General features: G+C 50.8%; 1 long non-coding RNA gene across 1 annotated transcript in view; it reads right to left on the bottom strand.

Annotated features, from left to right (window-relative positions):
- LOC102558808 (uncharacterized) overlaps positions 1 to 23,139 on the bottom strand; it is a 33,940-nt gene that overhangs the window by 7,752 nt on the left and 3,049 nt on the right. The window contains exons 2-3 of the long non-coding RNA XR_002087022.2: positions 21,635 to 21,725; positions 19,853 to 19,919 (exon numbers count right to left, since the gene is read on the bottom strand). This is a non-coding gene — a long non-coding RNA (uncharacterized LOC102558808). The remainder of the gene's footprint in view (positions 1 to 19,852; positions 19,920 to 21,634; positions 21,726 to 23,139) is intronic.

Below are 23,139 nucleotides of genomic sequence, written 5' to 3'. Positions count from 1 at the left end.
AACAGATGTAGACATGCCCCCTGCGTCTCATGCCGGGGACTTGGCTGCCTGGCAGATCTAGGTGCAGGTGCAGATTCCAACAAAGTGAGCTCAGATGCTCTTTTATACCCACCGCTTATGCTAGGCAAGGGCCTTGTCTCAGCAACCACTTACCAACTATACAGAAAGCCTACAGTCCACTAGGATGCCCAGGGACAGGTCTGCTTTTCAGTGCAACCACCTCCGGACTCGCTAATGCAATGGAAGATCCAGCCAGGCAGATGGACCAGAGCTGTGGGTTTAACCTGCCAACATATAGCAAGGTGCAGCTCTGCATAAAAGCGACCCAGCAGACTGGCTTCTGCCTGGAACAGGCATGACAACATAGCTGAAATGCCCATTAGATGCGCTTGGGAAAACAAGTGGCCCATTACTAAGTTACAGGCTGTTAACATGGACGCTGATGAAAAACTGCACGGCTCTGATACCATTTGCCTTTAATCCAGGCAGTCTTCATTTAACTAAATATTTGAGTTCAAAATTGGGCCTGTATTATTACTGGCATGGCCCTCAAGCGGCAAGGGGTTCTCTAACAAGTCATTTCTCTGTGGCCGTCTTAGGAGAGGATGAATGCATTCTTTGAGGAGCCTCCTGGATCTCCTCACAGGCTCCCAGGCCCTTCAAGGTTTCTGAAGGCCCAGTGTGATTACTGGTTAGACGTTCCAGGGATGATATTTGTGCATGTTGCTGTGAGCCCCCTCCAGGTTTTCCATTCCCCAAAACAGAGTGGTTATCAAAGAAAACGCACAAAATAGCCAGGCCTCTGGAGCAGCTCCAGAAGAGTCCCAGGTATGAAGAAGCCAAGTTTTTGGCCCGTGGTGAGGCTGGAGTGCAACCTGCAGCCTTAACACCCTAATGTTGACCCCTGCAACTTTCCTGGAAAACAGTGGTATCTGGTTTTTATTTAGCCTCTTCCCATGCCTATGTCTGAGTTACACTAAGCCATCAGCCTATATACACAACTCCCAGGAAGTCAATGGGAAGTCCATACCACAATGTCCTGACATAGCCCCAAGTGGCGGGCTTAGACCCTGAGAATAATGCCCAGGTAGATCACACACCAATAATTTCAACTGTTGTAGCCCAGGAATGACACACAGCCCTGTATAATGAGAGCATGGTTTGGTGAGAAGAGGGACAGCTGTCACAGTATCTTTAGCTTCTTGGCTAGGGACAGACATTACACATAAACCAGTTCAAGTGATCAGAAACTGGTTTAAACCTGTAACAGAACATAAGCTCAGTGCACATAAACCAGTTTCAGACATTTTTAAACTGGTTTAAGATGAGCCTGGTTGAATGTAGTATCAGGCTTAACTGATTTGGGTCAAATTAGTTTATGCAATGTCTGTCCCAGACCCCTTCCAGGTTTAACTTAAACCAGAGTCCCCCAGCATCCCAGATGCTTTGCAGCCCTGGGCTGGGCTCTATGCTCCAGAGAACAGGGTTGGCCATGCCCCCCTGCTCCCTGGCTGGAGCTCCGGTGGAGACTGCAGGCACAGCAGGGTCTGCTGGGCTTCTCCCTATCTCACCCCCCCACCCCCCAACACCACTCACTGCTCAAGCAGGGATCCCTCCCTCCCTCCCTCCCTGCCATAGCATGGATCCCAGCCCCACAGATCCTAGCCAGCATGTGATATGCTGGCTAAGGCTGGGTGTGCACACATGGCATTTGTGTGCATGTCCCATATCACTGGGCAGGACAAAAGCAGACAGGACAGTGTCCGCTTGGGGCTTTTTGGAGCTAATCAACAGGTAGCTGGTAATGTCTCTCCATTCCTTCCTTGCAAAAAGCTGCAGAAGAGCTTGAACTAAATGAGAGGTTTGTTTTGTTGATGGGCTGCTAAACGCTGTGTTATCAGACCCCTGCTGGCTCCCTCGCCTGTCAGGTTTGCAGACAGTATGAAGAATCATGGAGAGGGAGATTGAAAAGCTCAGTATCAAATTGACAGATGCATGCACTCCATCCTCCCACCCCACCCTTTGCCTCAGAGTGCTAGCCAGGGGCTGGGGGCTGGCTCCTGCCTCTTGAACAGTGAGCAAGGAAAAGCCTAGGACTGTGCAGGCAGGATGGGGGCTTAAACTCCTCCCTAATCAGAGTGTCCTGCTGGGCCTGGCCCCATACCCCTCAGCTCAGGCCTGTGGGAGGGAAGGAAGGGCCACTCTAGTGCTCCCCAGCTTCTAGCCTGAGCCACTGTAGGCATGTGCCTGCATTTCCTCAGTGCAGAGGGAATATCTGTGAACTTGCAAACCGGTTCAATGTAGTCTGCAGACTAGATAAACCTACAAAAAAAAAAAAATCGAATCAATGCAGGCTCAGATTTTTTGAAAATCTGTCCCTAGCCCTTGAGAGCTGCATAATGCACGAGGCAAGACAACTTCCCAGAGATGACCCATCTATCTGCTGTGTTCTCATAGCACAACTGAAGTTATCCCTGCTGCTGTGCTGTAGCAGTCCAGGACAATTAGTCTCCTGTTGTGCCTTGGCAATGGGGAGGAAGGGCCTCACTCTAATTTCCTATCCCCAGCATGATCATAAAATTCTAGATCTGATTTTCTAAACTGGGAAGTGAGCAATTGCCAATGCACAGTGCAATATCATGGCTCATTTGTGTGCAACATAACATGGGCAATCGTGCATCAAATGGGCTGAGTTTATTTGCACATACAATGGTAGGAACAGGTAAATAAAGGATGACATTGTGGTTTTAATCTGGTGTGGGTAAAATACGGCCTGGGGGCCATTCTATCCAGCTCGCAGGGCCCCTAAAAAAAATTTAGAAAATTAATATTTATTTGCTCCTAGCTGCCTGTCAAAGATGACAGGACCCAGGGGCAGTAGGGCCCGGAGGAAACTGGTGGCAGGATCCAGCGGCAAGGCCTGCCCAGCATTGCCCCCCACCCCAACCAGAAACCTCTGCCTAGCAAAGGCTTCTGGCCTGGGACCACAGGGCTGTTCCTGCTTCCCTGTGCCACAGAAGGAAACACAGCCCTCAATAGCTTGCCAAAACTCGGCAAGCAGCCCTCCACTCAAAATAATTGCCCACCCCCGTTTTAAGCAGTGCAATTCCTGATCTTTGAACACTTGAGATTACCCATTACACCAACATGCTGATGCCCCTCAGTCCCGACCGATTATTTAATATCTTCATCAGTGACTTGGACGAGGGGGTGGAAAGCACGCTGTCCAAGTTTGCTGATGATGCTAAGATGTGGGGCGAGGTGGACACACTTGAATGGAGAGAGAGGCTGCAATTAGATTTAGACAGACTACAAAAGTGGGCAGACGAGAATAGGATGGGGTTCAACATAGACAAATGCAGGGTGCTGCACCTGGGGAGAAGGAATCCACAGCACACATACAGACCAGGGAGTTCCCCTCTTGAAAGCACAGAGGCGGAAAGGGATCTCCGTGTCATTACTGACTCCAAGATGAACATGAGCCGCCAATGCCAGACCGCAGCCAGCAAGGCCAGCCAGACCTTGTTGTACATCCAAAGGCGCATCTCAAGCCGGTCCAGAGAGGTGATACTCCCCCTCTATGCGACTTTGGTCAGGCCGCAGTTGGAGTACTGCATCCAGTACTGGGCACTTCAAAAGGGACGTGGCCAGCCTGGAGAGGGTTCAGAGGAGGGCCACCCGCTTGGTGAGAGGGCAGCAGGACAGGTCCTACGAGGAGAGAGTGAGGCACCTGAACCTGCTCAGCCTCAGCAAGAGAAGGCTGCAGGCAGCCACCAGGTCCCCCCTCAAGCTCATCAGGGGAGATCAACAGCAAATAGGCAGAGCCCTTTTCTCCCCAGCACCACCTGGGGTGATGAAGAACAACGGTAATAACACTTTCCAACTTAACCGCATTTCCATCTGCTGCTTTGTCCCCCAGATCTTGCAGACAGAGCTAGCAAGGAGGGACAGGACATCTAAAATGTACCCCCAAATGACCATTCAACACTGAGGCACAGGCACTAGGGTGGCCAAAGGTGCACCATGAGAGTGGCAAGAATCAGTTTGAAGCCAGCAAACTCCAGGGGCATCACAACCTCCCTCCATGGCTCCAGGTCAGTTTTCTCAACAGCTGCTCAGCGTGGCTAACTTTGATTTTTACCTTATAACCTTTAAGCCTGCAGGCGCGAAAGCATGGAACAGGTGAACAGTATCCCAAATTACTCATCCCCAGTAGTTATTTTCTGACACCAAAGTCAGGTCTAGAGAAGACAGTGGAATTACGTGCAGTCAGGGGTGCATCTGGGTGGGGGGTGCACCTGCACACCCTTTGATTCCTGGTCAACCCAAAAGTTTCAAGCCAACTGGCCAAAAGTGACCGCAGCATTTCTATTTAGGCAGAGAGGGAGTCCATTACTTCATGGCTCATTACAATTTGCTCAATTCCTTCTAAACTCTTAATTCCACAGGAAACAACCCTCTTTCCTTTTAAATGGTCTGTAATGTTTCCACTACTCTAGTTATCCTTATTTGTATAGTGCTGTTGCCTGTTAGCTCCTAGGAATGTAGCTCCTATTTCATAGCAGCGCAGACTTTTTTTTAAACTCTAGCTAAAGCCATTAACTAGGTGTGGAAATAGCAATTCAGGCAACATTAGCTCAGGTGTGGAAAACACTTAGAAACAGTGTCCAGATGCTCAAGGCAGCCTGATTTTGTTTTATGAATCTAAAAGAAGAAAAAAAAGTACATTTGACTATGACTCCAGGACAGAAGAAAAAACACATCTTTGGATTATTGTTACCTAGTTTATTTTGGTTTTGATATATAGTACCATATAGCAAATTAATGCACGTTCTAATATAAACGTTTTACTTCCATCTTAAATAATATAGTTCTACTTATTAGCAGACCTGTTAGTTACTTTAACGGGAGAAAAGTGTGTGTGATGATGCATCATACCACCTGAACCCCCGTTTTCAAGCATCCACCCATACCTACAGTTGAACCCAAGGTTTTTCGTCCAGGGGTGGGATCAGTAGCTCCGAGGGTGCAGACGCCCTCCGAAATCAGACAGTTAAAGGGCCCTTGGAAAATTGCAGCAGGACTTTCACAGCAACAGCACTCACCTCAACTAATGCCCAGCCACGCTAGACACCTGCACCTGGGAAATGTGGAAGATTAAACGGTCCTTGAAAGGATAAAACTTTGTCACTTTGTTGGCCAAGGCATTCTGACAAACCTTTCCACAAAGCCGTGCTGGCAGAAGCCACTGGCATAGACAAAGGTTATACACTTCCCTTCAAGAGTCAAGCAGCAAGCTGGACCTTGGAGAACAGCAGAGCTGCACAGCACAGAAGTCAGCACAGGGACCCAGCTCCTCTCCACCCTACAGGCACCATGCTTCCTCTGTACAAGGTCCCAGCACCTTCCCTAAGCATCCCATTTCCCCAATATACTGGCAGGAAGGTGCAAAGGATCTTACACTCCATCTATGACGGAGGAACCCTGTCCATTGGCACGCAGAGCCAGTCAGTGCAGGGGGTGCAGCACAAAGAGGAGAATTCGACTTAGCTACCATTAGCGGGACCCCTGGACAGCAGGAGACCACGAAAGGAGCTAGGGACAACCACCACAGCCTCTCCAAACACCACTGGCACCCTCGTGTGGTCACCTAAAATATTGTAACACTCCCAACCAGCCCCCAGAGCAGAAGTGAAGGGAAGATGCTCTGAAGGGCACAGAAACCCTTTGGGTGCTTTTCCTAATAAGCAAGAGAGTTAAAGGTTGAGCTGTTGAGTTGGGGTGGGAGCCAAACAGGAGACCTGAGGAAGGTATCCGTAATACCAACTGGCAGAAAGGGAAGGGGACTCTGATGCCCCCTGTAATAGAAGATTAAGAGGGCATTAAAAGAAAAGGTAGCGAGATGCACCCAGCCTGTGGAGCTCCCTGCCAGGAGAAAGGGCTCATTTGGGTTCGAAAGAGGACTGGACATGCAAGTACAGCATACAAAGGAGGAAGACACCCTTCTCAAAGAGAAGCCCAGACCACTGGGGGTTGGCTTGGAAGAAGACATCTTCTCTGGACACATAATAGGTTGCCAAATCTGGAGGGGGCAGTAACAGAGGTTAAGGCACTTCACTATGGATCCAGAGGGGAGAGTTGGAGCCTTGCTCCAGATACCCACTGACTGCTTCCCTCGGATGACCAGGCTGTAAATGGACCCCTAGTCTTTCAGGTTGGGGAGTCACAGGTGGCTGGATGTGATGCTGGACACATCACTCCACTGCACTGCACACTGCTAGCTACACAAACTGGTGTGCCTGAACCAGGCTGGCCCCATGGGCCATGAGCCACAGCGGGGCTTTTCTCTGGTATCCCACAGGCGGTTCACTCCTCTTTGAGGCATCTGGTTCTGGTCACTGTTGGATGCAGAGGGCTGATTAATAGGCCAGTGTGTAAGTTTTTGTGCTTGCAATGAAGTAGTTGCCACTTGTTGGATGCTATTCCAAAGCTGGTGTATTAATAGGGTTAAAAAGGTGGATAACCAAATACATCTGCGAGGAAGACTCTGGCTACAGGGAATGCATTTGTGTAATCCTCAGCAGAAAGCCCTACTTGAGGGCAAGGAACCAACCCAGCCCCCCTACAGACTCACTGATGTTTGAAGCCATAGCTATTCAGGATACCCAAGCTAGACAAAGACCAAGAGACAGGCAAGGGCAGCAAACCCCAGTTCTAATATGCTCCTACTCCAAGGCATGATTTTGTTAGAAATCCTACTGAAGTCAAGGGGATCATCACATACTTGAAGACAGAGATGCACTTCGGTTCTTTCCCATAGGTCCCTCTCACCCAAACTTCAGTGCGAGTTTTCTGAGCAAGCTTCATAAAGGCCTACTAGATCTAGGAAGCAACTGCCTTTGCATTTGCTTCCCCCATTCGGGCGTCTTACCTTCCGACCTGTTACTTCACAGTCAAATGCTGTTTTCTTCAGAAATCCTAGTATTTTTTTTGCAACGGTGAACACAAACAAGTGCTAGACAGACCTTGGAGTATTAGGAAGGCTTACAGCAGGTTTGGACTTTGGATAGCTTTCCACTTACAGCATCCAACAGGCAAAAAACAACTGGGTTGATCTTGAAGACAAGCAACAAACCAGCTTTTTCTCGAGTGTTTAATGTGCTTACGGCATTTGTTGCAGCAGAAGCAGATTGTGCTGCGTTAATCCCAAGCCCCAGGGCTCGTCCTTGTTGCCTGCAGGGTCCAGGAAGAAATAAATTCCCTCCCCGTGACTGATTTCTTAGCTGCTCAAGTTTGGGTTTTTTGCCCTCCTTGGAGGTCCGCTGTGGGCGCGTTGTGACTGTACTCTGAAAAAGAGAGCAGCCATCATCATGGGCCAATACACATTGCCAGGTCACCAGCAACCACATGGGACATCAAAACCCAAGAGCCCCTTCCAGCCCTGTTCTCCTACAGATAGGTACCCAGCAGCAAACCCCTCCTTTAAGACAGAGATAAGGGGCAAGGCAGCACAGTGCCTCTTGCCTACAGTGGCTTGGAAGCTGCTGGGGATACGGACCGACAGGTCTTCGCTGCCACCAGTCAGGTCAGGGAGCACTGCCATGGAAATGTATTTGCTCCTGCATGCCACATACAGCTGCCAGGGCAGGTGCCAAGCCACAGCACTATCTTTATAACTCAGTATTTGATGAGCACTGAGCAGGGGCAAGGGGTCACGCGTGCTCCCACGGTGGTGCCTCCCTAGCACCACCCGAGGCAGCGCAGACCAGCTCTACATGTCTTCTCGGTGCTTTGCACAACGGTCCCAGATTGTGGCAGATCTCTCTGCTGTCAGGGAAATAAGAACAAGAGCACCGGTATATCTGCCCTCTGCTCCGCCTGTTGTGCAGGCAGCAGCATCTTCCAGCTGGGGCCCCTTTTTGACCCTCAGAAAAAGACAGATAGGACAGTTATGTCTTCCAGCTGCATCACAGATGGCGCATGGCCACAGCAAGCCTCTTCATGCAGAACAATATTGACCTGTTGCCCACGTGCCCAAGAGTTTCTCCCAGCTGAAGGGGACTGATGGTCAGGAGCTCATTCACCAGCACTGATGTAAGGAAGTCTGCAATCTGTGGATTCAGGCCTTTCATCCTGCAACACTCTTCATGTTAGTGCAAGCCTACTTGAGGAAGAGCAAAGTTTGAGGTGTAATCTACAGTGGAGAGAGCTCTCTCATAGGAAGCAATGGGCATGAACCCCTACCTCCGACCCAAGTCCTCCTTCTGTCCAAGCACATAGGCCAAGGGCAGCATTCTGCACTGCAGCCATACGCTGGTGGTGTAGGAGTTGCACCTTTACTCCAGTAGCCTCCATTTCGGTTCCCTTTCTGGGATCAGCGAGATTAGACATTGCCAAGGAGTGGCAGGAGGTAGAGCGGCAGGGATCCGTGGCACCCGGACCTTCTAGACACCATGCACAGGCGGCCCCGGGTGCACCTGCACTGCCCCATCAGAGCCTAGCAGGGAAGCCAGGGCTGACGCACAGCCCAGTGGAAGGCTTTGCAGTGACGCCAGCAGATCAGAGCGCATTGCTTGTGTCAACAGCTCTCTCCAGGAAAGGTGAGCAGCTTTGCAGGTGGCATTTGCCACCACATGAGCTCAATTTTTATGATCCAGTCGAGCTGCATTAAGTGCAAGGGAGCTGAAAGCAAGTGGCAGCTCATATGCATAAAATGCTCAGCCCCAGGCAGGACTGGGGGATGTGGTATATGGAAGGTACCTTTAAGGGGCCAGCAGTGGGATGACCCAGTCTCTCCCCACAATGCCCTGTGTGGGTGGGTAGTTGTAGTTCTCCCTGCAAGCTGTCAGCATGCAAGTTGATGAATCCTGTTCTAATAAAGATAAAGCGGTTTACTACCCCACCGGTCTCTGCTGAATGGTGACTCGAGGACAGGACCCCGAAGGCACAGCGGTCTGAGCGAGTGCCCCATCCCTGAACCCAGTGGCATACAGCAAACACTATATGGTGTCAGCAGTCACCCGTCTCTCAGAGGAGTCACCAGCATCCTGATTAAGGGGCTTACAGTTTTCATTCAAAGAGAAAAAAAAAAAATGGAGCATTTCCAACCTCCACCAGCATTATCCTTTCCTGGAAATCCTGGGGAGAATTGGAGATGGGAACAGAAGATCTGATTATCCCTTGCAGTCACAAAGGCTGAGGAAGAGGCAGAGGATTATAAAATTGTAGTCACGCTTCACTGCATGGGGGATAAAGCCCTAGAGATCTACAACAACGTGCAAGGGGTGTTTGCAGACCCTAATAACACCCTTGCAGAGGTGCTTGCAGCATTCAACTACTGAGCCCAGGAAAGACCCCGTCTTTGAAAAGTCTCAGTTCTGGCAACTTGCACGCAGTGAGGCTGCAGGCATAGGATGATTGTTACAGCACAGCATTGTGAATTTGGACTTGCTGAGGATATTATGTTGAGGGACAAAATTATCTTCAGCATAACAGACTGCAAACCCAAAGAAAGGCTTCTGGAAAATCCCTCCCTCCCCCTAGCACAGGCTGTGGATATCTGCAGAGAAAGGCTCTCACAAGTGCTCTGCCCAAGTTGCGTCTGCAAGGGCAGAGCCTGCAAAAGGTGTGGAAGCACACACAAGCCTCCGTCCTGCCCAGCTTTTGGAAAAACTTGTCACAAATGCTCGGGAGTGAACCACTTTGCAAAAAGTGTGCAAATCAAAGGGAGAGGCTCCAAAGTCTGCAAAAGGAGTCAGTACCCTATATATGGGCAGTGTCTGCAAAGCAGCATTCACAGACCTTTGATATCCAGAAGGCCCTACTGGCCTCTCAGAGACCAAATCCGGATTCAGGATGATTTGCTTATGACTGGGTTGAAAATAATAATTCCAAGCCGTGGGAGGACTAACACGTTCACATTGCTTCACTCGCTCTATCAAGGCATACAAAGGTTGAAAGCGCGAGGTCGACAAAGCATGTATTGGCCTAAAATGAATGCCCACCTTGAGCAATGTTTCATAGTAGCTAGGGTCAGGAGGGACCTGAACAGATCATCTAGCCTGACCCCTGCCACAGGCAGGAATGAATGCTGGGTTCACAAGACCCCAGACAGGTGATCGTCCAACCTCCCCTTGAATTTGCCCAAGGTAGGGGCGAGGACCACTTCCCTGGGAAGTTGGTTCCAGATTTTGCCCACCCTAACTGTAAAATATTGCCTTCTGCTCTCTAACCTAAGCATATTCTCCTTATTACCATTGTTCCTCGTCACCCCAGGTGGTGCTGGGGAGAAAAGGGCTCTACCTACTTGCTGTTGATCTCCCCTGATGAACTTGTAGGCAGCCACCAGGTCCCCCCTCAGCCTCCTCTTGCTGAGGCTGAACAGGTTCAGGTCCTTCAGTCTCTCCTCGTAGGGCCCGTCCTGCTGCCCTCGCACCAAGCGGGTGGCCCTCCTCTGACCCCTCTCCAGGCTGGCCACATCCCTTTTGAAGTGCGGCGCCCAGTACTGGACGCAGTACTCCAACTGCGGCCTGACCAAAGTCGCATAGAGGGGGAGTATCACCACTCTGGACTGGCTTGAGATGCACCTTTGGATGCATGACGAGGTCTGGCATTGGCGGCTCATGTTCATCTTGGAGTCAACAGTGACTCGGAGATCCCTTTCCACCTCTGTGCTTTCAAGAAGGGAACTCCCCGGCCTGTATGTATGCTGTGGATTCCTTCTCCCAAGGTGCAGCACCCTGCATTTGTCTATGTTGAACCCCATCCTCTTTTCATCTGCCCACTTTTGTAGTCTGTCTAAATCTAGTTGCAGCCTCTCTCTCCCTTCAAGTGTGTCCACCTCGCCCCACATCTTAGTGTCATCAGCAAACTTGAACAACGTGCTTTCCACCCCCTCGTCCAAGTCGCCGATGAAGCTGTTAAACAGTGCGGGCCGGAGGACTGAGCCCTGGGGTACCCCACTGCTCACATCTCGCCAGGTTGAGTACAGCCCGTCCACCACTACTCTCTGGGTGTGCCCCATCAGCCAATTTTTTACCCATCCACCTGTGCAGGCATCAATGCCGCAGTCGCTTATTTTATTGATAAGGATGGGGTGAGAGACGGTGTCATAGGCCTTCTTAAAGTCTAGAAAGACTATGTCCACAGAGACACCATCATCTAAGGATTTAGTTGCCTGGTCATAAAAGGCAACCAGGTTGGTCTGGCAGGACCTGCCTTTGGTGAAGCCATGCTGATTGCCCCCGAGCATGATCTCCCCTGCAAGCCCCCCACAGATGTGCTCCTTGATGATTCTCTCCAAGATCTTCCCAAGCACCGAGGTGAGGCTTACAGGCCTATAGTTACTTGGGCCCTCCTTCCTCCCTTTCTTGAAAATTGGGACCACATTAGGCAGTTTCCAATCCCCCAGCACCTGGCCAGTGACCACGAATGCTCATACAGCCAGGCCAAGGGCTCCGCGATGACCCCTGCCAGCTCCGCAATGGATTGCTAATTGTGCACCTTCGCAAGAGCTCCAACCCAGTAAATCAGAAAGCACCCAGGATCTCACATGAGATCCCAGACCTACCTTGGCTAAAACTGGCAACGGACATTTTTGACCTATGGGGACAGTCTTATTTGATCATAGTCAACTATTACTCCAAGTACCCTGAAGTTTTGCACCTGCCACACAAAATAGCTGTCATATTGAATGAAATAGTTTGAATGTTTGTAAAGCTTGCCCATTAGCCAGTTTCAGGAAGAAGATAAGATTTATCTCCTTATCTAGTTCATTGTTTTGGGACTACGTGCAAAAGGTCCTGACTTCGCTTAAAGTCTTAATTTAAATTTCATCTTTTAGAAATCTTTTACAAAGAGAGCAAATATCCTGAATTCCAAGAGATCAAACCCTGGGGCCTTTTGACCAGGTTGGTAAGAAAAGGGCATTTGCAGTGATATGGAAGTTTCCCAAAGGTAATTTAAAATGCTCAACAAAGGCAAAAGAATCTGTTGAGTAAGATCCGAGCCCAAATTTGGGAGCAGTGACATATTGAGTAGGAGGAGCCCACTGACGGCAGCTCGCTCAATAAAAACGGTAACTTACTGTCCCAATTTGGAGGTGACTATACTTGTAGAACAACGAAGGAAAAATCGCAAGTATAGCCCGGGTCCAGACTGATCACCTGAACCACCCTCTCCATGAACACGAATCTCTTAGTTCACGCTGAAGCCGCAGAGCACCTGAAAGGGACTGAAGGAAGGGGACTTAGTCCTATCACTGCTGAAGCCAGCCTATTGAATTGTATTGCTGAGCCCATTTCATTGAACCGTACTACTGAGGCCAACCCATTAAATCGTACTACTGAGGAATGAAACCATATTTTGGTATTTGGCTTCTTGGAATTCTAGGATTGTAAGTATAATAATAGTATTGATTCAAATTTAACTTTTAGTTGTAATTGTAGTTGTTTTTGTAACACATTCTTATAGTATTGTTTGGGAAGGAAGTGCATTCGGAGCATTGTTTCTGATATATGTAATTATTGTGTTTTTAATGTTTGTGGTGTTTCTTAAAGCTAAGCAGTGTTATATACGTAGCAAAGAGTTTTAAAATAAAATTGTGTTGTATAAATTAAGTGTGTAATCATTGTGAAATCGTGCAATCAGTTAACTACTCCCCCAGCCAGTGCATCAAAATGAATCAGTAAATTGTGTGGGATTTTCTCTATTCCATAACCCACTAGAGACAATAGCCATCATTGTAGTAGCCAAAATTAAGTCTGCGTTTACTCGCCATGACATACCTAAAGAAATGGTCTGTGATCACGTGCCATTTGCAAGTCACACGATGAAACTATTTGCGACCGTCTGGGGCACAACCATCACCCATTCTAGTCCGAGTTACTCACAATCCAATGGCCAGGCTGAACGCATGGTTCAGACCATCAAATCAACACATAAGACTTTGCAGGATGGCTCCAATCTACATCTGGCTTGACTCAACCCAAGGATGTGCCCATTACCCGTCTTGAGTATGCACCTGCGCAGCTTCCGATGGGGAGACTTTTGCAGTTTCCTCCCTGCTACAACAGCGGTGCTGACTCCTACACACCTGTCGATCGCCTCCCACAAGTTGCAGAAACTTCAAAAAGGTGCCAAAAGGAGTGCTACGCTTGCACGACTGAATTCCTGCCACCTCTACGACACGGGGAGAAAGTAAGGATGTAAACAAGTACAGGTTGGACACCAGCGTCCATCACGGCAAAAAGGGATGAACTACGCTCCTATGCAGTAACAACCCCCAGTGATAGTGTCTACAGGAGGAACAGAAGACACTTAAGACAGGATTAGTTGTTGGCACTAGCAGGACATGTTGATGAACCTCAAGAGACGGCAGCAGAGCAAACTTCAGAAGACAAACCAGACCACCACGAGCAAGAGTTTCATCACGTTGCAGGGAACGCACCAGTACCCACAGAGGACCCTGATGACACCACCGATCACTTGATGGCGGACTACTGTGCTCTGGGTGGCGTGCTGAAGGAGTTCGGTGCCCAGGTGGTTTTCTCTTCCATCCTACCAGTGACCGGACGAGGAAGACGGCAGGAGAACTGCATCAGAGAGACCAACTGGCGGCTTCGGCAGTGGTGTCTCGAGGCAGGCTTCGGCTTCCTGGACCATGACCCGCACATCACGACGAGGGACATGCTCAGCTGGGATGGGCTTCACCTGTCCCCCAAAGGTAAGCGTGTGTTTTCTTCTAGGTTGGCGGATCTCCTCCGGCGGGCTTTAAACTAGGCTCGTCGGGGGGAGGGGAGTACGAGGGCAGGGGAAGCTGTGGACCACCAAACCATGTGGCACCCACAAGGACAGCCCAGCCTGAAGAAAGAGAACATTGGGAACCTGAAAGCCATGGGGAGACCAGCACTACAGAACAGGTAAGGAACAAGAAGGTAAGAAACAATGGGCCCCATGGGACTGGGAGCGGGGGGGCAGCAAAGGCGCCAGTCGCAGGGCTCAAGTACCTATATACTAATGCTAGGAGCATGGGGAACAAGCAGGATGAACTAGCGCTCCTGCTTGCACTAAACACCTATGACTTAGTGGGGCTAACAGAGACCTGGTGGGATTCATCCCATGACTGGGCGGTACATATTGAGGGCTATAGATTGTATAGAAAGGACAGGGTGGGGAAGAAAGGGGGGGGGGGTTGCACTTTATGTCAGTGAGCAATATACATCAACCCTCATCAAGACAGAATCCGAGGCCGAGGAAGTAGAAGGATTGTGGGTTAGGCTACGTGGGGGGCAAGGAGAGAGGGATTTGGTGGTAGGGGTCTGCTACAGACCCCCACACCAAGGGGAAGAAATAGATGCGGGGCTCCTGAGGCAACTCTCGGAGACCATAAAAGCTAAAGAGGCGGTAGTCATGGGGGACCTAAACTACCCAGACATCTGCTGGGAGACGCAGACAGCAAGGTCCCATCGCTCACGCAGGTTTCTAACCTGTGTACAGGACCTCCACCTGACACAGGAGGTGCATGGTCCCACTAGGGGGAATGCCATACTGGATCTGGTATTGGCAACGGGAGATGACATGATAGGGGACCTCCAGATTGGTATCTATCTGGGAGACAGTGATCACCTTATGATAGAATTCAACATAAGACGGCGAGTGGGTAAGGTAACTAGTAGGGTGAAAGTGCTAGACTTTAGGAAAGCTGATCTCATTGCACTCAGGCGATTAGTCAAGGAAGCACTGCAGAGTAGGAGTTTTGAAGGGATGGGAGCCCTAGAAGGGTGGCTGTGCCTAAAGGAAACGATCCTTCGGGCACAAAGCAAGACGATCCCCGAGCGAGGCAAAAGAGGGAAAGGGGCCAGGAGGCTTCCCTGGCTGACCAGAGAAATCCAGGGCAGCCTAAGGGCCAAAAGGGGAGCACATAAAAAGTGGAAACAGGGTGAGATCACTAAAGATGAATATACCTCCTCTGCTCGTGCTTGTAGGGAGGCAGTTAGGCGGGCCAAAGCTACCATGGAGCTGAGGATGGCAACCCAAGTAAAGGACAACAAGAAATTGTTTTTTAGATACATAGGGAGTAAAAGGAAGGCCCAGGGAGGAATAGGACCCCTGCTAAATGGGCAGAAGCAATTGGTGACGGACAGGGGGGACAAGGCTGAACTCCTCAACGAGTTCTTTGCCTCAGTGTTCCTAAGCGAGGGGCACGACAAGTCTCTCGCTGGGGTTGTGGAGAGGCAGCAGCAAGGCGCCAGACTGCCATGCGTAGATCCTGAGGTGGTGCAGAGTCACTTGGAGGAACTGGATGCCTTTAAGTCGGCAGGCCCGGATGGGCTCCATCCGAGGGTGCTGAAGGCACTGGCTGACGTCATTGCAGAGCCACTGGCGGGAATATTCGAATGCTCGTGGCGCACGGGCCAAGTCCTGGAGGACTGGAAAAGGGCTAACGTGGTCCCCATTTTCAAAAAGGGGAGGAAGGAGAACCCGGGCAACTATAGGCCAGTCAGTCTCACCTCCATCCTTGGTAAAGTATTTGAAAAAATTATCAAGGCTCACATTTGTGAGAGCCCGGCAGGACAAATTATGCTGAGGGGAAACCAGCACGGGTTTGTGGTGGGCAGATCGTGCCTGACCAATCTAGTCTCTTTCTATGACCAGGTTACGAAACGCCTGGACACAGGAGGAGGGGTGGATGTCGTATACCTGGACTTCAGGAAGGCCTTCGATACGGTATCCCACCCCATACTGGTGAACAAGTTAAGAGGCTGTGACTTGGATGACTACACAGTCTGGTGGGTGGCGAATTGGCTAGAGGGTCGCACCCAGAGAGTCATGGTGGATGGGTCGGTCTCCACCTGGAAGGGTGTGGGCAGTGGGGTCCCGCAGGGCTCGGTCCTTGGACCGATACTCTTTAATGTCTTCATCAGTGACTTGGACGTGGGAGTGAAGTGTATTGTGTCCAAGTTTGCAGATGACACAAAGCTATGGGGAGAAGTGGACACGCCGGAGGGCAGGGAACAGCTGCAGGCAGACCTGGATAGGCTGGACAAGTGGGCAGAAAACAACAGGATGCAGTTCAACAAGGAGAAATGCAAAGTGCTGCATCTAGGGAGGAAAAATGTCCAGCACACCTACAGCCTAGGGAATGACCTGCTGGGTGGCACAGAGGTGGAAAGGGATCTTGGAGTCCTAGTGGACTCCAAGTTGAACATGAGCCGGCAGTGTGACGAAGCCATCAGAAAAGCCAATGGCACTTTATCGTGCATCAGCAGATGCATGACAAATAGATCCAAGGAGGTGATACTTCCCCTCTATCGGGCGCTGGTCAGACCGCAGTTGGAGTACTGCGTGCAATTCTGGGCGCCACACTTCAAGAAGGATGCGGATAACCTGGAGAGGGTCCAGAGAAGGGCCACTCGTATGGTCAAGGGCCTGCAGACCAAGCCCTATGAGGACAGACTAGAGAAACTGGACCTTTTCAGCCTCCGCAAGAGAAGGTTGAGAGGCGACCTTGTGGCTGCCTATAAGTTCATCACGGGGGCACAGAAGGGAATTGGTGAGTATTTATTCACCAAGGCGCCCCCGGGGGTTACAAGAAACAATGGCCACAAGCTAGCAGAGAGCAGATTTAGACTGGACATTAGGAAGAACTTCTTCACAGTTCGAGTGGCCAAGGTCTGGAACAGGCTCCCAAGGGAGGTGGTGCTCTCCCCTACCCTGGGGGTCTTCAAGAGGAGGTTAGATGAGTATCTAGCTGGGGTCATCTAGACCCAGCACTCTTTCCTGCTTATGCAGGGGGTCGGACTCGATGATCTATTGAGGTCCCTTCCGACCCTAACATCTATGAATCTAACATCTATGAAACCACGCAAGCTGAGAGTGGACATGTGGTGAGACTGCCTGCGAAGTACAAGGACTAGATAATGAGATAGTGGCAAAGGCCAGACCCCACCGGTGAGCTAAGTGCTAGCAACCTCTGGCTCTGTGACCCTGAAACCTCCCGTGTTAAAGTAGCGCCTGATGAACACCCAACTAGTTAAGAGGGAGCTCCCAGAGTAAGGTGTGGTATATGGAAGGTACCTTTAAGGGGCCAGCAGCGGGATGACCCAGTCTCTGCCCCGATGCCCTGTGGGGGTAGTTGTAGTTCTCCCTGTACACAGAGCATGCCAGTTGATGAATCCTGTTCCTAATAAAGATAAAGTAGTTTACGACCCCACCAGTCTCTGTTGAATGGCGACTTGAGGGCAGGACTGCAGAGGCACGGCGGTCTGAGCGAGTGCCCCGTCCCTGAACCCAGTGGCATACAGCAAACATTATAGGGGGTCCTATAAAACAGGGTGGAAAGGTACCACCAGAGCAGTGCAGATGCCCCACTACACATCCTGCTCTCCAGAGTGAACGAGCTACTCACACTACCAGCAGGTTAGAGGTCATTTCTACCCAGGAGAACTTTTACAATCTTTTCTCCAATGCCTGATGAAGGGGGTTTGTGCCCGAAAGCTTGCAATTAAAGAATTTTTTTTTGCAGAACATCTTGTAGGTGTAATAAAAGAGATCATCTCTACTATAAGTCCCGATTCCCAGCAGGTTAGATACATTTGCAGGGCCAGAAAGAGATCAGCAGAGACAGCTGGAATCAACACTGAAAGGATCCATGTTGCAGACCTGCAAACACGCAAGCAGGGGTTGTCTTACCAGCATTACCCTGGGGGCTACCCAATAGTACAGGCGTCCTCCTTCACTTAAAAGGGCTGTTTGCACCAAAACAGCAATTCCTATAGAAAAGGAGAGGTGTCCCTGTTTGCCCAAGGCAAAGTGCAAGCCCACACTGGAGAAGACGTTGCAGCAGGCTGGAGCCCTCCTGCAGGGACCCCGTTAGCAAGCCGTGAGTTAGAGGTGGTGTTTTCTGCAACTTCTTCAGACAAAAAACACACCAGCATGGAAAACTCCAGGTAGACACCTGTCCCTCCCCAACCCTGCTCTGTTTTCGGCTGCCAATGAGGCCAGGCGCGAGAACGCTGCAGTTATTACACGGGTCCGCCAGGTGGCAGAAGGAAATAAGTCAATGCACGCACACCCCTTTCTCATGGTACCCAGGCTGTGTCTATACACCATGGAGGGAAAAGAAACCCTTTGTCCTCTTTATTGTTCCCAAGAAACACGCATGCAGCTGTCCCTGGGAAGGGAAGTACAGGAGTGCACACACCTCGGGATCTTAACACTCGATTGAAACTCCACATCCTCTAGATCACAGACATCAGTGGGTGGCCCAGGTCCAGAGATGAATACTTATAAGCAGGGATCCGGGTTTTTCCGTTTCCCATGAGTAAACAGTGGATTTTAGCTTTTACCAGAGGCAAATGTGGATTTCTCATTTTACTAGAGAAACCCATGGATTTTGCAGTTTTGCAACAAGCTCTCTGCAGGCCGGCACAGCTCCAGCCTGCAAGGGGCTGGGAGGAGCAAGAGGGTGGTTGGGCAGGGGCACATGGCCCCAGGCAGCCTGGAGAGCAGCTCTCAAAAGTAAGTGTGTGTGCGCGCGCACATGGGGGGGGTGGAGGGGGTGGAAGTGAAGCCCCCATAGGGAGGGGAGGGAGTTGGGCAGGGCTGGGGCTGCTGCCTGGCCAGGTGGTACATGGGGCTTGGGGCCCTGTGGCCATGCATCAGCCCCAGTAGGGACTGGGACTAGGACAGGGCTGCAGGCTGCTTGTTGGTGGGGGGAAGACAGCTCTCTGCCCCCCAGATCTCTGTGCAGGGGCAGGTGCATGCTGCTCACTGTAGGCTCCCACCCTGCTGCCCTCCCCTGGGGCCTCTGCAGCTTGGCAGGTGCAACCCAGTGCTGCAGGGAACAGCAGGAGGCCGCAGGGGAGGACAGCAGGGCGGGAGCATAGACCCAGAGAAGGCAGCACGCACCTGTCTCCCCCCCACCCCACTCCAGATCTGGGGGACATGGGTCCCCTCTGGGAGTGCACACAGCTGCAGGGAGCCAGCCCCACTGCTGCAGCAGCCCCCACCTTCATCCAGGGGCAGGGGACTGTGGGCCTGGGTCCTTGACCCCATAGCCCTGGCAGCTGGGGCACCCCTCTGGCAGGGCAGAAAAGGGGAGTGAGGGGCCTTTCATTTTAAAAAAAATCACTGATTTGGGGGTTTAAAGAGAGAGAATTTGCAATTTCAGGGAAAGCCAGGATCCCTGCTCATAAACAACCAGATAAGTAAGCATCTGCACGTGCAGACAGTGACACTTACTGTGGAATAATTTGGCCTAGTGCACAGTAAAGTGTTGTGTGTAGACGTGCCCACTGGAAGCTAACTCTAAAGCCTCACAGACCAGGCAACTTGGTTCAGGCTCATTATCTGGTCATCCTTTATCGGATTAACTAATAATTCTGCCACCGTCCCCCAGATGAGCTGTTCTCCACTCACATCACATTGCGCCTTTAAAACAAAGTCCAAGAGAGTTACTTTATCTGGGCTCCACAAGCAGATTTCTGGTGTGGGCTGTCTGGGCGAGGAGGGCCCTTACCAGAGCGCACTACAGCGATGCCAGTTCACCTGCAAGACACCGCAGTGGGCAGACGTCTCACAGCCCTGGTAGCTCACACTTTGCTTTAAGTGCAGCAATACCTTACTGCTGGGATGCGTTACTCAAACCCCAGAAGAACACCGTGCTGGCAGGCACGCACATGTGCTGCACACCCCCTCCTTTTGCAGAGACAGCCTGGGGACACCTCATCCCCATTGCCCTGCACTTCATGAGACACGTAAGGATTGCCAAATGCCTCCATCATAACCAGTTAGAGATAACCAGCTCATGCATACACGCAGTACAAATCAGTCCGATTGTCCTCTCACTTACCCCGTGTGTTCTGGCTGCCCGTTTTCCTCTGATCTTCACTCTGCTGCTGTCTGGCTCCTCCTTGCACCTGGTTGTATTAATACAGAATAGAAAAAAAGTTAAGATCAACTCAAATGAGGCCAGCAAACATACTAGCAGCAGTGATCAAGCCTAAACAGAAACCTCTCCAGAACACATCCCTTCCCTTCCTTCCAAGGATCCCCCATCCCCACTCTATTTTATTCCTCGATATATTTGCAGCATGACTAGGACCGCTAGTTGCTGGGACAGGACCCTGGAGTCTCGTCCTTATTGATAGCAAAGGCAAAGCCCCCGTTAACTTCAATGGGCCTCTGGTTTTTACACTGTCCATAAGAGCCACATGCTGCAATTAACCCTGAGATGCACCCTGGGTTTGTGCCAGCTTGCCCCCCCCTCTCCAAATGGGCATGCCCAGGTTATTGAACCGATTTCTGGGGTAAATTAACACAGACAGGTCAGTCAAATATATGAGGGGAGAAGGAAGGGTTTACTGCATGGAAAGAGAGACCGATCAAGTGCTTTGACAGCAGAATATGGTAAAGGGACTTGACAAATCCTCACCCTCTGTTCAGACCACCCCCAATCCTCTACAAAGATCCCCATCAGGGTCATGCTCCCCTCAGCCACCACCAGCTCCCACTCAGGGACCCGCTCCCAGCCGTCTCCCTCTGGACCATCCCTCCCGGCCCCCCCCCGCGGCTGCCATCAGGGGAGCCAGAGTCACCTGGAGCCTGTGGCTCCAACATACTTGTTGGACTTGTCTATACCAGGGGTGGGCAAAATACAGCCCATGGGCCAGATCTGGCCTGCCAGGCGATTCCACCCAGCCCACGGCAGGTCCCTTGGCCGTCTGGCCCAGACACGGGGGCAGCCCAGGCCATGGTGCATGCAGCTGGTCCCACCTGGCACAGCCCACCCTGTCCCCCCATGGCTCCTGGGCATCGTAGTCCACAAGGCCAGGCAGACTTGGCTTCCTGACAGCCCCTGCCATGGCCATCCAGAAGCAGGTGCATGCCCTGCCAGCTCACACCCACTGCCAGGGTCTCAGGACAGAGTGGGCAGGGTCTCTGTGGGGACCAGCCCGGGACCCCGATGGTCAGAGTGCACTGGGCTGGGCGGATGAGCGGTGTCAGAGCAGGACAGGTGGAGGAAGCTGGGGCTGGGATCACAGGGTGGTGGCCATACAGGGCAGAGCCACCATCCAGTCTCTGCAAGTCCCTGGGACAGGTGCCGGTTTTGCAGGGAACCTTAGCGCAAGGAACTGGTGACCATTGCAGGGACATGCGGGCAGTGGATTGTGGCTCTGCCCTGGGTCCTGGCCCTGCACCGTCACCACCCCGTGACCCCAGCTTTGTCTCCATTTGCCCCACTCCTGGATGCTGCTCCCCTCCCACCCATGTCCCCATCCCATCCACCCAGCCCAGAGCACCCTGCTGCAGGAGTCCCAGGCCTGCTCCGTTTGACCCCACTGGCAGTGGGTGCAAGGCTGACTGGCCAGATAGGACAAATTGTCATCTCCCTGGGCCAACACCCCCCTTCTGCACCATATGAACAGCGTGACAGGGGGCCAACCCCCAACCCCCTGCCCTCAAGAGCTCACCAAGGCTCCTTAAGTAGCAATCCCATCCAAATAATTGACCACTCCTGGTCTATACGGTTTCTTTAATGATCCCAAAGCTGCTAAGAAATAAGCCCTGCTGACTGTAATGATTTAGGTCCCGCAGGGAATAACGACCATTAGGAGTGAAGAAAAGAACAGACCTTCCATGATGGCACCACGCAGCACAGACCATGCGGCTCCCTCCATCTCCACTTCTCCTTGATCCCCAGGGACCATGCTCAAGTTCCTCACCTGGCAAGACATGGAATATGCTCATAAATCATGTCTAGTTTTGCGATACCTCTGGAGCCGACACCGTACTGAAAAGTAAAACACAGAAGTCGATACCTTCTCAATGGCTTATTGGATGTGCATAATTTTGAACTTTCCTCTGTTAACTTCAGCTGCCAGAATCCCAAAGCAGCATCTCATGTACTGAAGAACTGCGCGTTCACAAACTGAGCCATTGTCTCTTCTCTAAAATGTTCTCTCTTTATGACCTTACTGAGATCCTTCGGATCCAAGCATAACCTCACCTGTCCATTATTCTTCTCTACAATAACTAGGGAGTTCACCTACTCTTGATGGCTCCTCAATTTTCTGTATTACCTGGGCTTCCTCCATCCTTTTTAGCTCTGCCTTTAGTTTATCATGGAGGGCAAAATGCACCTTTCTGCATGGGTGTATAACTGGGGGGTAGAGGGGCTATTTATCCATCTGCATTGTATGTTCCCCTGGTAAGCAACCAAGGCCTCGAAACACGTCTTGATATCCCAAGATAAAAGGTCCTCATAACCCGAGCCAGAGTGTTGCAATGCAACATTTAACCAAATGGAGCTTTTTCCAAGATGCTAGGCCCAAAATAGATGTCACCTCCTTAGGTACTACAATGAATGCAAGATTGTACACCAAACAGACCAGGTTCTTTGGGTGAATCTGATATCTTTTATTAGACCAACTTAAAGACTGTACACCACATTTTTATGTCTGATGCAGGCTAGGCACTTTCCCTTGACTGGCATCTTCCCTCCTAAATAGGCAGTTACGGTTACTTTTGTAGGCCTCAGTTTTGGTTTCCTTTGCAGCCTTTTATAACCTTGCTCTGGTAAAAGGTTCACCTGAGCCCCTGTATCCAGTTTGAATGGAACCGTTATCCCATGCACTTCCAGTGGCAGGATCCAGCCCGCCTTGGTAGCTCTGCTTGATTGTATTGTGTCTATATAATACTCTCCCTCTGGAGTATCTTCAGCCATATGCACCTGGACTTTATGGGCTTGCACTTCGCAACATTTGGCAAAATTATTATTCTGACCACAATTAAAACAGAGCTTTCCTAATGCAGCCCATCGTTTGGAGCCATGCTGCATTGCACACTGGCTGCATGCTTGCCTGTACTCCATCTGCCCCTTAGTAGCTGGGATGACCACTATTTGAAGTGGCCTTTTCCATCTGTCTTTACTACTATGTATTACATGGACAACACCCTCAGCTGCAGTCAGCTTTGGCCTGAGCCTTCACAGTTTCAGCTGCTCTACAAATCTGTATACTTTTTTTTCCTAGGGATAGGTCTCCTTCCTGTAGCAGCTTCTCTCTTGATCCATCGTCTATAATGCCCCAAATGATTCTAGCCCTGATCAGAGAATCCATCACATCCCCAAAAAACACA

The sequence above is a fragment of the Alligator mississippiensis genome, chromosome 11, assembly GCF_030867095.1.
Source record: "Alligator mississippiensis isolate rAllMis1 chromosome 11, rAllMis1, whole genome shotgun sequence".
Lineage (NCBI taxonomy): Eukaryota > Metazoa > Chordata > Crocodylia > Alligatoridae > Alligator > Alligator mississippiensis.
The sequence above is the reverse complement of the archived record's forward strand: the minus strand, read 5'-3'. Positions and strand labels throughout refer to the sequence as shown.